Source organism: Phymastichus coffea, unplaced genomic scaffold, assembly GCF_024137745.1.
Source record: "Phymastichus coffea isolate CEN01 unplaced genomic scaffold, Cenicafe_Pcof_1.1 PCOF00001, whole genome shotgun sequence".
Classification (NCBI taxonomy): Eukaryota; Metazoa; Arthropoda; class Insecta; order Hymenoptera; family Eulophidae; genus Phymastichus; species Phymastichus coffea.
Genome location: NW_026706812.1, coordinates 10,243,239 through 10,259,148, shown reverse-complemented (window position 1 = coordinate 10,259,148; position 15,910 = coordinate 10,243,239). Strand labels below are relative to the sequence as shown.

General features: G+C 42.4%; 1 protein-coding gene across 2 annotated transcripts in view; it reads left to right on the top strand.

The window, feature by feature from the left end:
• The window catches only part of LOC131662821 (histone-arginine methyltransferase CARMER), a 446,976-nt gene that overhangs the window by 229,400 nt on the left and 201,666 nt on the right, over positions 1 to 15,910 (top strand). The window lies entirely within an intron of this gene.

The following is a 15,910-nucleotide window of genomic DNA, read 5'->3' as shown; positions in this document are numbered from 1 at the left end:
GACCAAATTGGTCGAATTAGGCTGCGAACTGCTGCCCCATCCACCGTATTCTCCAGATTTAGCCCCGTGTGACTTCTTTTTGTTTCCAAACTTGAAAAAGTCATTCGCCGGGCAGAAATTTGAGTCGAATGAGGAGGTAATCGCTGCCACGGAACCCTACTTTTCAGACCTCGAGGAAACGTATTTTTCAGACGGGTTAAAGAAGTTGGAGCATCGCTGGGTCAAGTGTATCGAACTAAAAGGAGACTATATTGAAAAATAAAACGCCACTTTTCTAAAATTTTCGTTTTTCTTTTGTAGGCTAAGTACTTATCGGACCACCCTCGTATTTGAACCGATTTTGTCTAGGGGATTGTGGGAGGTAAATAATAGCCTCTTCACACCATACGAGAGATAAGTATCATCAGTCAGGTGAGTTCATCTTCTGGAGATACGAGAAATTGAAGCAAAGTGACAATCGTGAAGGTGAAGACACGTATATATATACGTACTTAACAGGGCGGCGGTTAGCTCTGTGTCGAGGGATTTTGCACTCTGATCTTTCCAGATTGTACGACATATACCCTCTCTCTTACAGCTCATATTCGTTATCAGCGACCTTGAAAACCCCTGTATACCAAATTTGGTGAAATTCAATTAAAGTTTACAAATACAGTCTGCCATTTTTGATCCGCCATTTTGAATTTTGAAAATCTAACCTCAAATTCGTGATCAGCGATCCCGAAAACTTTCGATTACAAAAATTCAGACCAAACTATACAACGAATAATGTCGTGACTGAAAGGGTTAAAATAAGTGGAACAAAATTCTTTTTTATCGAGCCGAACTAAAGTTATGCTGATTTCATTTTTTAAATCACTCTTTTTTCAGATTTATCTAGCTTCGAATGTGTACACCGTAGAAGAAAACTCCTTAGACAAAGAATGTTTGTTTTTTCAAGAAAAGTAAGTATCTATTATTAAAATTCTATTTTGAAAAAAAAATTTCTTTGTTCAATCCATCAAGAATGAAAAACATAATAATTTACTTAACTAAAAAAAAGGTATAATATTGTTTTTTTTGTGAAAATGTTTATATTAAATTTATTGTTTACATTATCTTTATTTTTATACATATTACAAATATTTTATCTATAAAAATGTAAAATTAGTAGTTCTAAATATGTAATAAAGTTGAAACTCAGTTGAAATCAATGAATTTTTCTTTTCAATAGATCCTTATAGAGAAAAAAATTAGCAGGGTAAAAATTAATTTTATTGTGAATTTTTAAGAACAAATCACCTAAATATTATTTAGAAGTAATGAATTTTTAACTAATAATAAAAGTTTTTCATTTTTCATAGATTAAAAAAAAATTACTATAGAAACATGAAAAAGAAATTTTTTTTTTTTCGAATGAAATTTTGATAGTAGATACTTATTTTTCTTGAAAAAACAAATATTTTTTCTCTAAGGTATTTTTTTCTACGGTATCCCCATTCGTATCCTCGTCTCTGTTGCCAGAATTGCTAGAATTCATTTTGTTTATGTGTTAGATTAAGCGGGTAGTTATCTCTGTAAGTATATAATAAGGTTTGGTTTATTCAATTCGAATTATTAAGTGTTTATTTTCTCGCCTTCTCCCCAATTATATTTAGAGTTAAAGTACCTCTCTTTCCCTTCCCCTTTAAAACATTGAAAATATATAGTAGCTCAGAAAATCTATTACAGTTGTTAAATGTAAAAAGGGACAGCAAAAGCATTTTTTCCAGTCCGGCTGATTCTCGGTTTCATAGTCAGTACGGCTGGGGAAACGCATGCTGTTTTTGAAGACTGACATGCTGAACATGAGAGCACGCGTCATAAATAAAAGTATCATCTACTGACCGCCCGCTGGTAGGAATTCCACGTGGAGTATTTTCTCGCCCTCGCAAACGTCAAATTCAGTTTTTATATTAATTGCTTGAATGTTGTATTTAGATTGCTTTGCTCTACTTATCTTTCATTAACACTGTAATTGTAAGACTTATATTTACTTATATTTATTCATATTTACTTGAATTTACTTATGATTACACAGGCCGACAAAATTTAAAAAATGGAAAAGCCCAGAAACCAGACAGTACGTTCCCAAACGTTTTTGGTGCGCTGAAACCGAATCTGACCTCAGAATCTCCATCACCCTAGGTTTTCGAGAAATCCTAACCTAAAAGTTCAAAAAACACGATTTTTCACTATATTTCGCGTAGTATTACGTCGTAAGCCAATTTTATTTTAAAAAACGAGTAATGCTATCTCAAAGTACTACTCTTTCCCTTCAAAACCCTTTTTTCAGATTTAAAAAATCTTTTTTTTCCATCGAGATATCGTAGATTGAATTTGAGTGATTTAGCGATTTCGTTTGCAGACTTGCAGGGCTCGGGGGTGGAATATAATTTGGAGGCTTGAGGTATTCTGCGTAACGAATTGCAGTATTAGGGTCGGGGGTTATAGCTTCGCAGGTTAAAGGCTCGAGGGCTGAGGAAATTGAGGTATGAGGGTTGGGGGTTATACCGCAGCAGGTTAAAGGCTCGAGGGTTAAGGAAATTGGGGTGTGAGGGTCGGGGGTTATACCGCAGCAGGTTAAAGGGCTCGAGAGTTAAAGACTTTGGAATAAGTCGGTCAGGGGTTACAGCGTCGCAGGTTATGGGGCTGTAGGGTTAAGGGAATTGAGATTATAGAGTCATTCTGACGTTAAATTTGGATTCAGTGACCCAAAAAACATATAATTACACTATAACTCCTTATTCGGAAATTCGCAACTATTTCGTGTTGTAACGAAATCGCTAAATCACTCAAATTCAATCTACGATATCTCGATGGAAAAAAAAGATTTTTTAAATCTGAAAAAAAGGTTTTGAAGGGAAAGAGTAGTACTTTAAGATAGCATTACTCGTTTTTTAAAATAAAATTGGCTTACGACGTAATACTACGCGAAATATAGTGAAAAATCGTGTTTTTTGAACTTTTAGGTTAGGATTTCTCGAAAACCTAGGGTGATGGAGCAATTCTGAGGTCAGATTCGGTTTCAGCGCACCAAAAACCTTTGGGAACGTACTGTCTGGTTTCTGGGTTTTTTTCCTTGTCGGCTTGTGTTATTATTAAATATTGAAACTGAACATCTGAAATGACAAGTTTTGCGATTCTAGAGAACTTTTACCTAAAAATATTTTAGAATTTTGTCAAAAGATAAAATGAATATATTTATTGGTTATCTTTCTTTAAATGTATAGACACATTAGTGGAATGGTCATGCCTATATTAGCACTTAAAAATTAATACTTAAAAGTTAGATAGAGTACCTCAAAACTTCCGCAATAGTCCAAAAACTCCAAAGAACGGAACGAGTTATAATGCTTCATTTTGATCTTAACGAAACTTGTGATGACTATGATTTTGACGTCAACATTATTTTTTAAAGTCATTTTAAGGTCAACATTCGTTTTTTAAATAGAAACCTCTACTTTTGATCCTAGATTTTAAATCAGTGGAAAATTTTTCGTTCAGATGATCTATATACGAGGTGTGATCAAAAAGTAAGGTGAATTTTTATTTTTCTGAAAAAATATTTATTTATTCATCAATTTTTATTTTATCTCCTTCAAAGTAATCCCCCTCGGATATAATGCACTTGTGCCAATGCTTTTTCCAATCCTCAAAGCATTTCAAAAAATCATTTTTTGTGATCATGTTTAGTTCATCCTTCGATGCCGTCTTTCTCCTCAATCGTGGCAAAACGCCGTCCTTTCATGGGCCTCTTCAGTTTTCGGAACAAGAAGAAGTCACAGGGGGCCAGATCTGGGGAATACGGTGCCTGTGGCATCGTTACTGTGTTGGTTTTAGCCAAAAATTCGCGCACAAGCAACGATGTGTGAGCAGGGGCGTTATCATGGTGCAAAAGCCAATTTTTATTTTTCCACAAATTCGGACGTTTCTGGCGGATTGCTTCGCGCAAATTGCGCATAACTTGCAGGTAATATTCCTTATTTACTGTTCTACCCTGTGGCAAGAACTCATGATGCACCACGCCCCTGCAGTCAAAGAAAACTGTAAGCAAAACCTTTACATTTGATCGAACTTGGCGTACTTTTTTTGGTCTTGGTGATCCAGAATGCCTCCACTGGGACGATTGAGTCTTAGTCTCGACGACATAACCGTATACCCATGTTTCGTCACCTGTTATAACCCTGTTGAGTAAATCTGGATCATCGTTGACGTCATTCAGTAGCTCTTGGGCGATGCTCATGCGACGTTTCTTTTGGTCGAAATTGAGTAATTTCGGAACAAACTTCGCTGACACACGTCTCATGTCTAAAACACTCGTCAAAATTGATTGGCACGAACCAAATGAGATGCCAATATCATCAGCAATTTCTCTAATGGTAATTCGACGATTTCCCAACACTATTTTCTTCACTTCTTCAACATTCTCATCAGTTGTTGATGTGCTGGGGTGTCCAGAACGAGGTTCGTCGTCGGTGTCTTCTCGGCCTTCTTGGAAGAGTTTATACCACTTGTAAACATTTTTTTGGCTTAAAGTAGACTCACCGTATGCCACTTTCAGCATTTTAAGTGTTTTGGAACATTTGATTCCATTTTTCACACAAAATTTAATGCAAACTCTTTGATCCATGTTTTTAGACAGCAGCAAATCGTGGAGCACGCAAAACACTTCTAACCTTGATGCCTCTCACAAACAAACCAAACATACTACAAAGCTGAAATTTGGAACGTATGTTCTAGACGAGTGTACCTACATAACCAAATAAAAAAGTCGAAGATCGAACGGACGTAGCCCGCTAAATTTCAAAATTCACCTTACTTTTTGATCACACCTCGTATGTAGGGTCCAGGAAACTCCCCGAACGTAATTGCTAAGATTATACGAATTTCAATTATATTTTTTTAAATTTATTAGGTTTCGGGAAAGTGTTTCGGGAAAGATACTAGACTGAAATGAACATTTTCTGGTGAACTCAACTTTAACCTTGAGTTCATTTTTTAGGTTATTTCAAGTCTATCATTACATATGTCCTAGGCTTATCCCACTTACCCCACGGTGCATTGGTGAAACCGCTTTCCAGAGCGTGAAAGTCTAGCATACGAGGGGTATTGAAAAAGTAAGGTGACTTCACGTTTTTCTCAAAAAATATTTATTTATTGTTCAATATTTATCTTGTCCCCTTCAAAGTAATCCCCGTTAGATATAATACGCTTATGCCAGCGCTTTTCCAATAATCGAAGCACTTTTGATAATCATTTTGGGATATAGCCTTGCGTTCTTTCAGCGATTCAGTTTTTATCTCCTTAATCGTCGAAAATCGATGTGCTTTCATGAGTTTCTTAAGTTTTAGAAAAAAAAAGTCACTGGACAAGAAAAAAACGATTGGAATTTAGTTTCAATATCATAACCATATACTCACGATCCATCACCAGTTATAACCCTTTTGAGAAAATCAGGATCTTCATTGACTTCATTCAACATCTTCTGAGCGATGGTCATGCAACGGTTTTTTTGATCAAAATTAAGCAATTTTAAACGAATTTCGCTGACACACATCTCAGGCCTAAAACATCCGAAAGAATATCATGATATGAGCCAACCGATATACTAACATTTTCTGCAACTTCTCTGATGGTGATTTGACGATTTTTCAACACAATTTCTTTCACTGCTTCAAAGTTTTCATCTGTTGTTAATACCATCCAGGGCATGGTTCGTCTTTGACACTCTCTCGGCTTTCTTGGAACAGCTTATACTACTTAAACATATTTTTCTTACTCAGAGTAGACTCACCGTATGCAATTGACAACATTTCAAGAGCTTTAGAGCACTGGATTCCATTTTTACCCAAAATTTAATGCAAACTCTTTGCTCCATTCTTTTCAATAGAAGAAAATCGCCAAGCACACCAAACATTTCTAACCTCTGATACCTTTGCCAAAAAAAACACGTGCTATATAGTCAAAACTATGAATATATGATCGTGGCAAGAGTACCAACACAACAACAACAAAAATTCAAAACTTGAATTTACGTAGCTAGCGAAAATTGAAAAGTCACCTTACTTTATGAACACCCGTCGTATGGCTGACGATCCTTGCGAGTTTCGCTTTATGGGGGTTTACAGACATTTTCACTGGTTCCACTTATCCCTGGGGTTCGTCACCTTGGTCGACTTGGTCCAGAAGGGCCAGCTCCTCTTGTATGGCCGATAACTCTTTAAGATTTTCCTCCCTCTCCCGAAGAAGTTCTTGGAGTTTCGCATCTTACTGTCTACGAGCTTCTTGTTTATCATACCAGGCAGTTTCGGCCTCTCTTGCTACTCGGCAAAGTTCGAGGATCTCGTTTACTTTTTGAAGCAAAGGCTCCACGAATGCACGGGCCAGAGCATCATGAAGCTCGGCAAATCTTAAAACCTGAATGTACGCCTCCTCCTTCCCTATAGCAATCCGGGTTCGGCGCGCTTCTTTTGCATGCGACCTTATCTTGGCTCACTGCTTTTCGAGAGAGAGAAGCTCCGTTCAAAACGCCGTTACCGGTCCGGCGCTACCGTTCACTGAGATCGTCTTCTTTGGCTGCGGCACAGGTAAGAACATCGACGTAGTTGGTACCGTAAGCGGTAGTGCAAGCAGATGCGGTGATACTCAAGACTCCGGGTCCAGTATGACGACCAACTAGGATAGGCTTCGAGTTATGTTGGAGGCCAGTTCCTCCACCACTTCGCTCTTTAAATGATTCATGATTTCATCAGTCAGGATGAGCCTATCGCCTTAGAGCTGCATATCGCTGTAGAAATGATTTAAGAAATATAGAAGCACGTAAAAAATAAGAAAAAAATGAAAGAAGCAGAAAGTGAAAGCAGATTCTAGATCAAGCAAAACAAAAGCAAAAAAATGTTTAAAGCGTTAAGTTACTATTCGCAGTTGGCTCATGATCGGACTCGTGGCTTGCTTCGCATTCTTGGAGCTGTGATGGCCGTTTCTTCGACCGGTGGTGATCAAGTGGGGCCGCTTTATGAGGTCTTTTGTGGAAGAGCATTTTCTTCCTCCACGGTCAGTGAATCTGATCCATCGCTTCCTTTCAAGAAAACTTGCGTATCGCTTAGCCCTACTGGCATTCGTGATGCTTCGTCGTTTTTTTTCATTCCTTTCGATAGAGTATCATCAAGGATCGACTGGACATCATGGCAGGGCTTAAAGTCACACACGGTAACCTTACGTACGTCTAACCCCTCCTCTATTTGAAGCTGGTAGCTATTCATACCACTGCGATGTCATACTATAAATGGACCAACATAACTTGAGCTTAGCTTAACAGCTATCTTTTTTGTGGCGTCTGAGAGTATGCGATTCCTCGCCCGTAATTTGTCGTTTATTTTATAGCTGACATTCCTGTGGTTTTCGTTGTAATATTTTTTTTGACGGTTTTGAGCGGCTTTAGAGTTCCCTAGGACTCCTGCTCTAAAGTTATCAAGTTTTTTTATGAGGACACGTCAATTATTAATCGCTGTAGCTTTCAGCTACTTCTAAACTGCCATTTTTTCCTCTCGTTTTCCCGTGACTAAGGTGGTTCGGGGTTTCAATCGTAATTTAGAAAAGAAGGACTAGCCTGGGTGGCTTCGTATATTGCAGTATTGTACACGAAAGTGAATTCAAAGATATGCGCATTCCAAGTGTTGTATTTTTCCGCGATGAAAGCTGCAACCTTAAGTTTTAATGGTTCTATTAACCCTTCGAGTTAGATTACTCTCAGGGTTATAATGCATATAAGTTGCATGAATTGCTCCGTAAGATTCTAAAAAATCATCGACCAACTTATTCTTAAATTTTGTCCGGTGTCGGGAAAGAATTTACTTGGGGCCTCAAACTGCGAAAATACGCGTTCCTTGAGCTCTCGTTTGATGGTTTTAGCATTGGCTTTCCTAATAGCTATTCAATCCATCTGGTGAAGAGATCGAGAAAAATGAAAGGGTATTCATGTCTGTAACGATCAAGGAAATGGTTCCATAGTATCGCCAGATACCATCTGCCATGGACGTGAGATAAAGTGCCATCCCATTAGTCCTGCAAGAGTTAGCTACTCCACATTTATCTATTGTCACGATTGGAATTTCGCATGTAGTGCGCTACATCTATGTAGATATCGGACCAGTAGAACCTTAAAATGGCACAAACATGCGTCTTGAAGCGTCCCAAATAACCTCTGTTGCTTCTTCGTGATACTCTGCTAGTATCTTTTCGCTTTCTTCGCGAGGGATCACTAGCGTTCAGGCATCATCGTCTCTGCCAAAGGATTCATCGATTACTGTATCTTCCCTGTTGGTATAAAGACATTCTCCTACCTTCCAATATGAATGAGATTTCGGTTCTTCCAAAACCTGTTTAACTCTCTTAAGGTACCATGTTTCACGTTAGACGATACTGAAAGTGAAGTGTTTTCAACTTGCTCCCTTCAGACTCAAATATACGCAAAAGTGCATTTGGCAAGACGTGATTGCTACCAAGTCAGTCAGCAATATCGAAGTCATACGATTGCAAGAGCGGCGGTCATCGACCTAGATTGCCATTAGGATGCTTGAAGTTATGAAGCCACTTGGATTAGCGTGGTCGGATATCACCTGAAGTAATAACATTGAACAGTGAGTCTCAACTTTTCGATGCTCCAGATAACTGCCAAGCATTCTTTTTGAGTTACGGTCAGTCTGCACTCAGTGGCTGATAACGTTCGACGGGTAAAGCAGACGACTTGGTCCTCGTCGTTAATGTTTTGAATCAGGATACTTCCCATGTCGGTATCACTAGCGTCGCATTCTATAACAAAGGGTACGCAGAAGTCCGGTCGGAGTAAAAGTGATGCAGACGCGAGCAAACCGCAAACCTTTCACTTGTTTGAAAGCTGTCTTACTTGTCTGTCCAAAGGTATTTGACGTCCTGCTTCGTAAACGCTGTAAGCGTCTCACATATGGTAGTGTAATACAATAATAATAATAATAATAATAATAATAATAATAATAATAATAATAATAATAATAATAATAAAAGACAGGGCGCTCTGTGAATCGCTTGCTCCTACCGAACAGTCTCTGCGCAGGCTGTCCTGGTGGTGGCGAGCGTAATACCCGTGGATCTTCTTGCCTCTAAACGTAAAAGGATCTATGGGAGCAGCGCAGACATAGGACGAAAGAACGCGGCAATCGTTGAACGCGAAAGGACGATCGACATGTGGCAAGACCGATGGACACAAGAACGAGGTAGCAAATGGACGAGACAACTGATACGGGACGTGAGACCGTGGCTCGGAAGGAATTTTGGTGATGTGAATTTTCACGTCACCCAGCTCTTGACGGGCCACGGGTACTTTCAACGGTACCTCCACAATATGAACAGAGTACGAACACCCGACTGCAAGTATTGTGGACACGAACGAGACGACGCGGAACACACGTTTTTCGGGTGCGACCGCTGGACAAGACTCAGACGAGAACTAGAGACAACAGTTGGAAACATCACCCCCGATAACATTGTAGAGGTGATGCTGCATAAACCCGAATGGTGGCGTTTAGTCGCTACCTATACGGAAACCATACTAAGACGTAAGAACGCGGACGACTGTCTGAAGGACGACTGAGCAGACGGATTGACGCGACGTAACGACGCATGGTGAAACGATACGAACGAACGAACACAGACAGAACCCCCAGTCAGAAGTAATATCATCATAGTCCCTGGCTAGGGGAAGGACAACAAGAAGATGGCGGTTTAGTGGGTAGGCCTGTCTTTTTTTGGGGAGTCCCACATACCTCCTTAGATATCAAGACTAAGGGGAATCCGCAAAAAGGATTCCGCAACTCCTTGTAAAAAAAAAAAAAAATAAATAATAATAATAATAATAATAATGAGCAGTATATGGCGGTCTACTAATTAGAAACGTGGGAAGCAGACGCATTGCTTCGGCGTGGTCGGATCGGAATTGGCTGGGTGCATTGCCGCGTTAGGAAACGACTGACGGTGACAAAATGTTTCAGATGCCTGGGCTTCGGCCATGTAAAAGCTGAATGCACAGGCAGGGACAGGACGAAATGCTGCCGCAAATGCGGCGCATCCGGACATTACGCGACGGAATGCAAAGGAGAACCGGTCTGCCCACTGTGCTCCGAGGCCGGGCATGGAAGCGTGCCCACCTCGCCGGAAACGGCAGGTGTGCCGTGTTCCGGGCCGCGCTGGAGGAGTGCAGGAGGCGTGCCGGAAGGCGGACAGAGTAGTACAAGGAAACCTGAACAGAAGTAGGACTGCAGATATGCTCCTACCGTAGATAGCCGACGAACATGACGCGGATATTTTGATCCTGTGTGAACCATACAGGAAAAGGATGTCCCGGACATACATTACAAACAAGACAGAGACCACTGCTATCTGGGTAAGGGGCGCCGCTCAATTTAGAGTCTACAACCGCGGAGTCGGGGACGACTACGTCTGGGCTACAGTCGGCGCTGTCACTTATGTCAGCGTCTACCTGACACCCAACTGCATCGCGGCGGAGTTTGAAAGGAAGGCGACGCTGTTAGAAGACGGGATCAGGGACCTGCCCGGAGATGTCATCGTTGCGGGGGATCTCAATGCGAGGGCGATCGAGTGGGGAATGAACGAAACGAACCGACGTGAACGACTGCTGCTGGAAATGGCCGCAAGGTTGGACCTAGCAGTAGTAAATACGGGACACACGCCGACGTACAGACGACCAGGGATTGGAGACTCCATCCCTGATGTGACGATGACGTCGGACAGAATCCTGCCACGGCTGAGGGGGTGGCGGGTGGTCGAGGACTATACAGCCAGCGACCATCAATACATCGTCTTCGAAGTGGCGGGACGGACAGAAACGAGACAAACCAGAATCCACCAACCCTCGCGGTGGAACCTTAACAAACTTAACCGACAAAGGAGGAGTTGATGGCGGCATCAGCCCCAGGGTCGAAGATTCCTCCTGAGCTAACAGGCCGGCGAAGAACGGAAAGACTGACAGACGAGACGGTGAAATTAATAAACAACTTGTGCACCAGCACAATGACGAAACGACGACAGATACAAAAAAGACGGCCACAATACTGGTGGACGAACGAAATAGCCGAGCTACGCAAGATATGCCTGGCAAATCGGCGAAAAATGACAAGGGCAGGGGGCGGACCCGAAAGGGAAAACCTCCAAGCCATATACAAAACAGCACGGAAGACGCTGACGAAAGCAATACGGGACAGCAAGACGCGATGCTGGAGGAAGCTCTGCGAGGAGGTGAACGAGGATCCCTGGGGAACCGGCTACAAGATTGTGACCGGGAAACTAGGGGCCCGAGTCTCATCGGAACTTAAAGATGCCGAAACAGCAGGACGGATTGTTGACGGATTGTTTCCGACGCACCCGATTAGGACAAATGTAATGGATGACGTGGACGCACAAATGCCCCCCGCTTTTGCCGCTGAGGAGCTCATCAGAGCAACGAATGCGATGAAGACGGGTAAGGCACCGGGACCGGACGGAGTACCATCCGAGATCCTCCGGCTTGTGGCTCGTCTACGGCCGGAGATACTTCTCGACCTGTACAATACGTGTTTGACGACAGGAACGTTCAGCGATCGGTGGAAGGAGGCGAGTCTCGTTCTTATTCCAAAAGGTAAGGGCGACCCTGGCACTCCTTCGTCCTACCGACCGTTGAGTTTACTTGACACTACTGGTAAACTCTTTGAACAATTACTCAGACCGAGACTGACGGACGCGATACAGGCCGGAGGGGGTCTCTCAGATTTGCAATTCGGCTTCAGGAGGGGTCGGTCGACGATTGGAGCGATCCAAAAGCTGATTGATTCTTTCCTGGAACTAGACAGACACTGCCATGCGGCGCGATCCATTGTGCTGCTAGCGACGCTCGACATCAGAAATGCTTTTAACTCGGCCAGGTGGGTGGATATCTTGGAGGCGCTGAAAAGCAACTTTCGGATCCCACCGTGCCTGGTTCGGGTTGTGGAGGATTATCTGAGGAACAGACGAATAACGTACGAGACGATCGAAGGACAGGTAACGAGACAGGTCACCGCTGAAGTGGCACAGGGGTCGATACTGGGACCTGACTTGTGGAATGGCTTATACGATAGCTTGCTTCGGCTTGGGATGCCGCTCGGAGTGACCCTCGTCGCCTACGCTGATGACGTGGCGGCGGTGGTTACGGAGAGGTTCTCCGAGCTGGCGCAGCTGGCGTTGAACCAGACCATGAGACGAGTCGGACGATGGATGACAGACCACGGACTACAACTCGCAACGGAAAAAACGGAACTGATGTTTTTCACGAGAAGACGCATACAGACGATACTGCACATGAGGGTGGGGACATGTGAAATAGAGATCAAGAGGGAAGTCAAGTACCTTGGGGTAACCCTCGATACGAAGATGACCTTCTGGTCTCAGATACAGAAAACAACCCGGAAAGCGGCAGAGAGGATAGCATCCTTGAGTCGCCTGATGGCAAATACGACGGGACCGAGATCGAGAAAAGGACGACTGTTAATGGCGACAGCTCACTCGATCCTTCTATACGGCGCGGAAATATGGGCAGACTCTCTGAAGACAAAAAAATACTGTAAGACGATGATGGTACAGAGACAGGGCGCACTGCGAATCGCTTGCTCCTACCGAACAGTCTCTGCGCAGGCTGTTTTGGTGGTGGCCGGCGTAATACCCTTGGATCTTCTGGCCTTTGAATGCAAAAGGATCTACGGAAGCATCGCGGACATAGGACGAAAGAGCGCGACAGGACAATTGACATTTGGCAAGGCCGATGGACAGAGGAACGAGGTGGTAACTGGACGAGACGATTGATGCGGGACTTGAGGCTGTGGCTCGGAAGGAAATTTGGTGATGTAAATTTCTACGTCACCCAGCTCTTGACGGGCCACGGGTACTTCCGACGGTACCTCTACAATATGAACAGATTACGAACACCCGATTATAAGTACTGTGGACACGAACGAGACGACGCGGAACACACGTTTTTCGCGTGTGACCGCTGTACAAGACTCAGACATGAACTGAAAGAAACGGTCGGCAGCTTCACCCCCGATAACATCGTGGCTTTCATGCTGCGTGAACCCGAATGGTAGCGCTTAGTCGCTATCTATACGGAAACTAGACTGAGACGTAAGAACGCGGACGGCTGTCTGATAGATGACTGAGCAGACGAAATGACGCGACGTAACGAGATATGGAGGAACGACACGAACGGACGAACGCAGACAGAACCTCCAGTCAGAAGTAATATCAACATAGCCCCTCGCTGGGGGGAAGGACACCAAGGAGATGGTGGTTTAGTGGGTAGGCCTGTCTTTTTTTGGGGAGTCCCACATACCTCCTTAGATATCAAGACTAAGGGGAATCCGCAAAAAGGATTCCGCAACTCCTTGTAAAAAAAAATATATAATAATAATAATAATAATGAATAATTCTGTCTAGGGTGCAGATGGCATGTTCAAAGATACTTAGTTGTCGCAATTGTATCTCTTTCCCCCCAAACTCTATTTAGGAGATATAGGTGATCCCTGTCACCTTGCAGAATACAAGTGTACTCCTCAGGTCAACCTGTTTGAATATCTTAGTATCTAAAATCCCTGTACCCATCAACTTCTGTATTTTTACCATTAGTGTTGGGCATTCAAATAGAAACTGGAGTAGTGTTTCCTTTTCCTCCTCACACTATCTGCATGTTACTATGTCTTTGTGTTTTATGAGTATAACAACGAAGCTCAAAATGTCCGGAAAATATTCCTAGTATTCTTTTTGCTTCCCGTTTGTTTTTGAAAATATTCCTAGTATTATTCTTGCTTCATGTTCCTCATGGTGCCAGACCTCTTATTTATACTTTTTCCAAGCACGGTTCTCGTCCATCAACATCCTTCAGATTTCTCCCAGGTTGTCCATTTTTCTTTTTCCATAATGGAGTATACGAGGTCTGTCCGGAAAGTATCAGGCCTACGTTTATATCTTCGCGCTATAGTGTTCGAGCGACCTCTACCGGGCTGAAACGTCAACAGTAAAGCCTCACGAATCTATTCGTTACTTACTGACACCTGCCGGACGTATAGTTCATGCGCAGCGTGTCGTTGTTTACAGTGCCTTTTTCGCGTTCGTCGGATTTTGATATTGTCAAAAATGACTGAAAAACAAGATCAACGAATTTGCATTAAATTTTGCTTTCAACACGGAAAAACAAGGTCGGAAACTATTGAAATAATGCAAAAGGCCTTCGGAAGCGAGTGTATGAGCAAAACACGAATAAAAGAGAGGTATAAACGGTTCAAGGATGGTCGCACTTCTGTCGATAGTGATTCTCGATCCGGCCGACCTTCGACGACAAAAACCGCAGATAATATTGAGCGGGTGCGACTTGCAATCGAACAAGATCGTCGATGACTGTGCGAGAACTAGAACAAGATTAGTCCAAAACTATCATTTCAAAAACCAAAAATTATCATTACAGAAATTTTAACCGAAAATTTAGGAATGAAACGCGTGAGTGCGAAATTCATTCCAAAATTGCTCACAGCAGAGCAGAAAAACATTCGCTTAGAAATCGCTCTGGACAATCTGGAAATGGTCAATAATGATGATAATGTGCTTAGAAAAGTCATTACAGGTGATGAATCATGGGTTTATGGTTATGATCGTGAAACAAAACAACAATCTTCACAGTGGAAGTATTCTGAATCGCCAAGACCAAAAAAGGACGTCAAAGTCGGAGCAATGTTACGTCAATGTTGATTGTTTTTTTCGATTGTGAAGGTGTTGTACATCACGAATATGCACCAATAGATCAGACAATCAATAAAGAATACTACGTTCAAATTTTGAAACGTTTGCGTGATGCAGTAAGAAGAAAACGTCCGCACTTTTGGGAAAGTGGTGACTGGCTCCTCCATCACGATAATGCGCCAGCGCATTCATCCATTCTTGTGCAGCAGTTTTTGAGCAAACACAATATCGTATTACTTCGACAATCTCCATACAGTCCCGACATAGCCCCTTGTGACTTTTGGCTGTTTCCAAAACTAAAAACACCATTCAAAGGACTCCGATTCGATGACAAAACAACGGTTGAAAACAATGCGATAAGTGTACTTAAGGCTATCCCTAAAAGTGAGTTCCAGGACTGTTTTGAAAAGTGGAAACATCGATGGAACCGTGTTATTCAATCAAGTGGGGATTACTTTGAAGGATGCCATCCACCAGATGATAAAGAATAACGCTAGCACGAAAATATGAAGGTAGGCCCGATACTTTCCGGACAGACCTCGTATTCTCGTTCACCGTTTCCGGTATGGTATTCCTACCTCCCAGTTTAGGTGTACGCCTGTCTCTGTACGCTGCTTGTCCAGCTTGCGCCTTCTCATTATCCTTATACCCTGAGTGCCCAGGTACCCATGTAACAGTAATGGAATTCTCATAGTCAAATTATTCAACACTTCTTTGGTTTCATTGACCAATACTGATGTCATGACCAGATTCTCAAGTGCCTTTAGTAACGTTTGGCTGTCAATGCAGATTTTAATGACTCTACTTTCCGTTCTGTTTCGTACTAGATTCTTAGCACACGTCTTTATGGCGGTCATTTTCGCTTGAAAGACGGTGTTGTAATCTTTCAGGCTATAGGCTGAATCTTTTCATTATCTGTGTCCACATATACTGAATCCTGTGCCTCTGCCTGACTTGGATCCATCTGTGAACCAAATGTCTCCATCTCTCAGGGTTTCATTCTCTTTCGATTTTTCTCTTTCCGATAAATTCGTTTTGAAATGTCTCCCGAATATGGTAGTTTTTACTATTCTGTCTTGCGGTCCACCCGAGATAT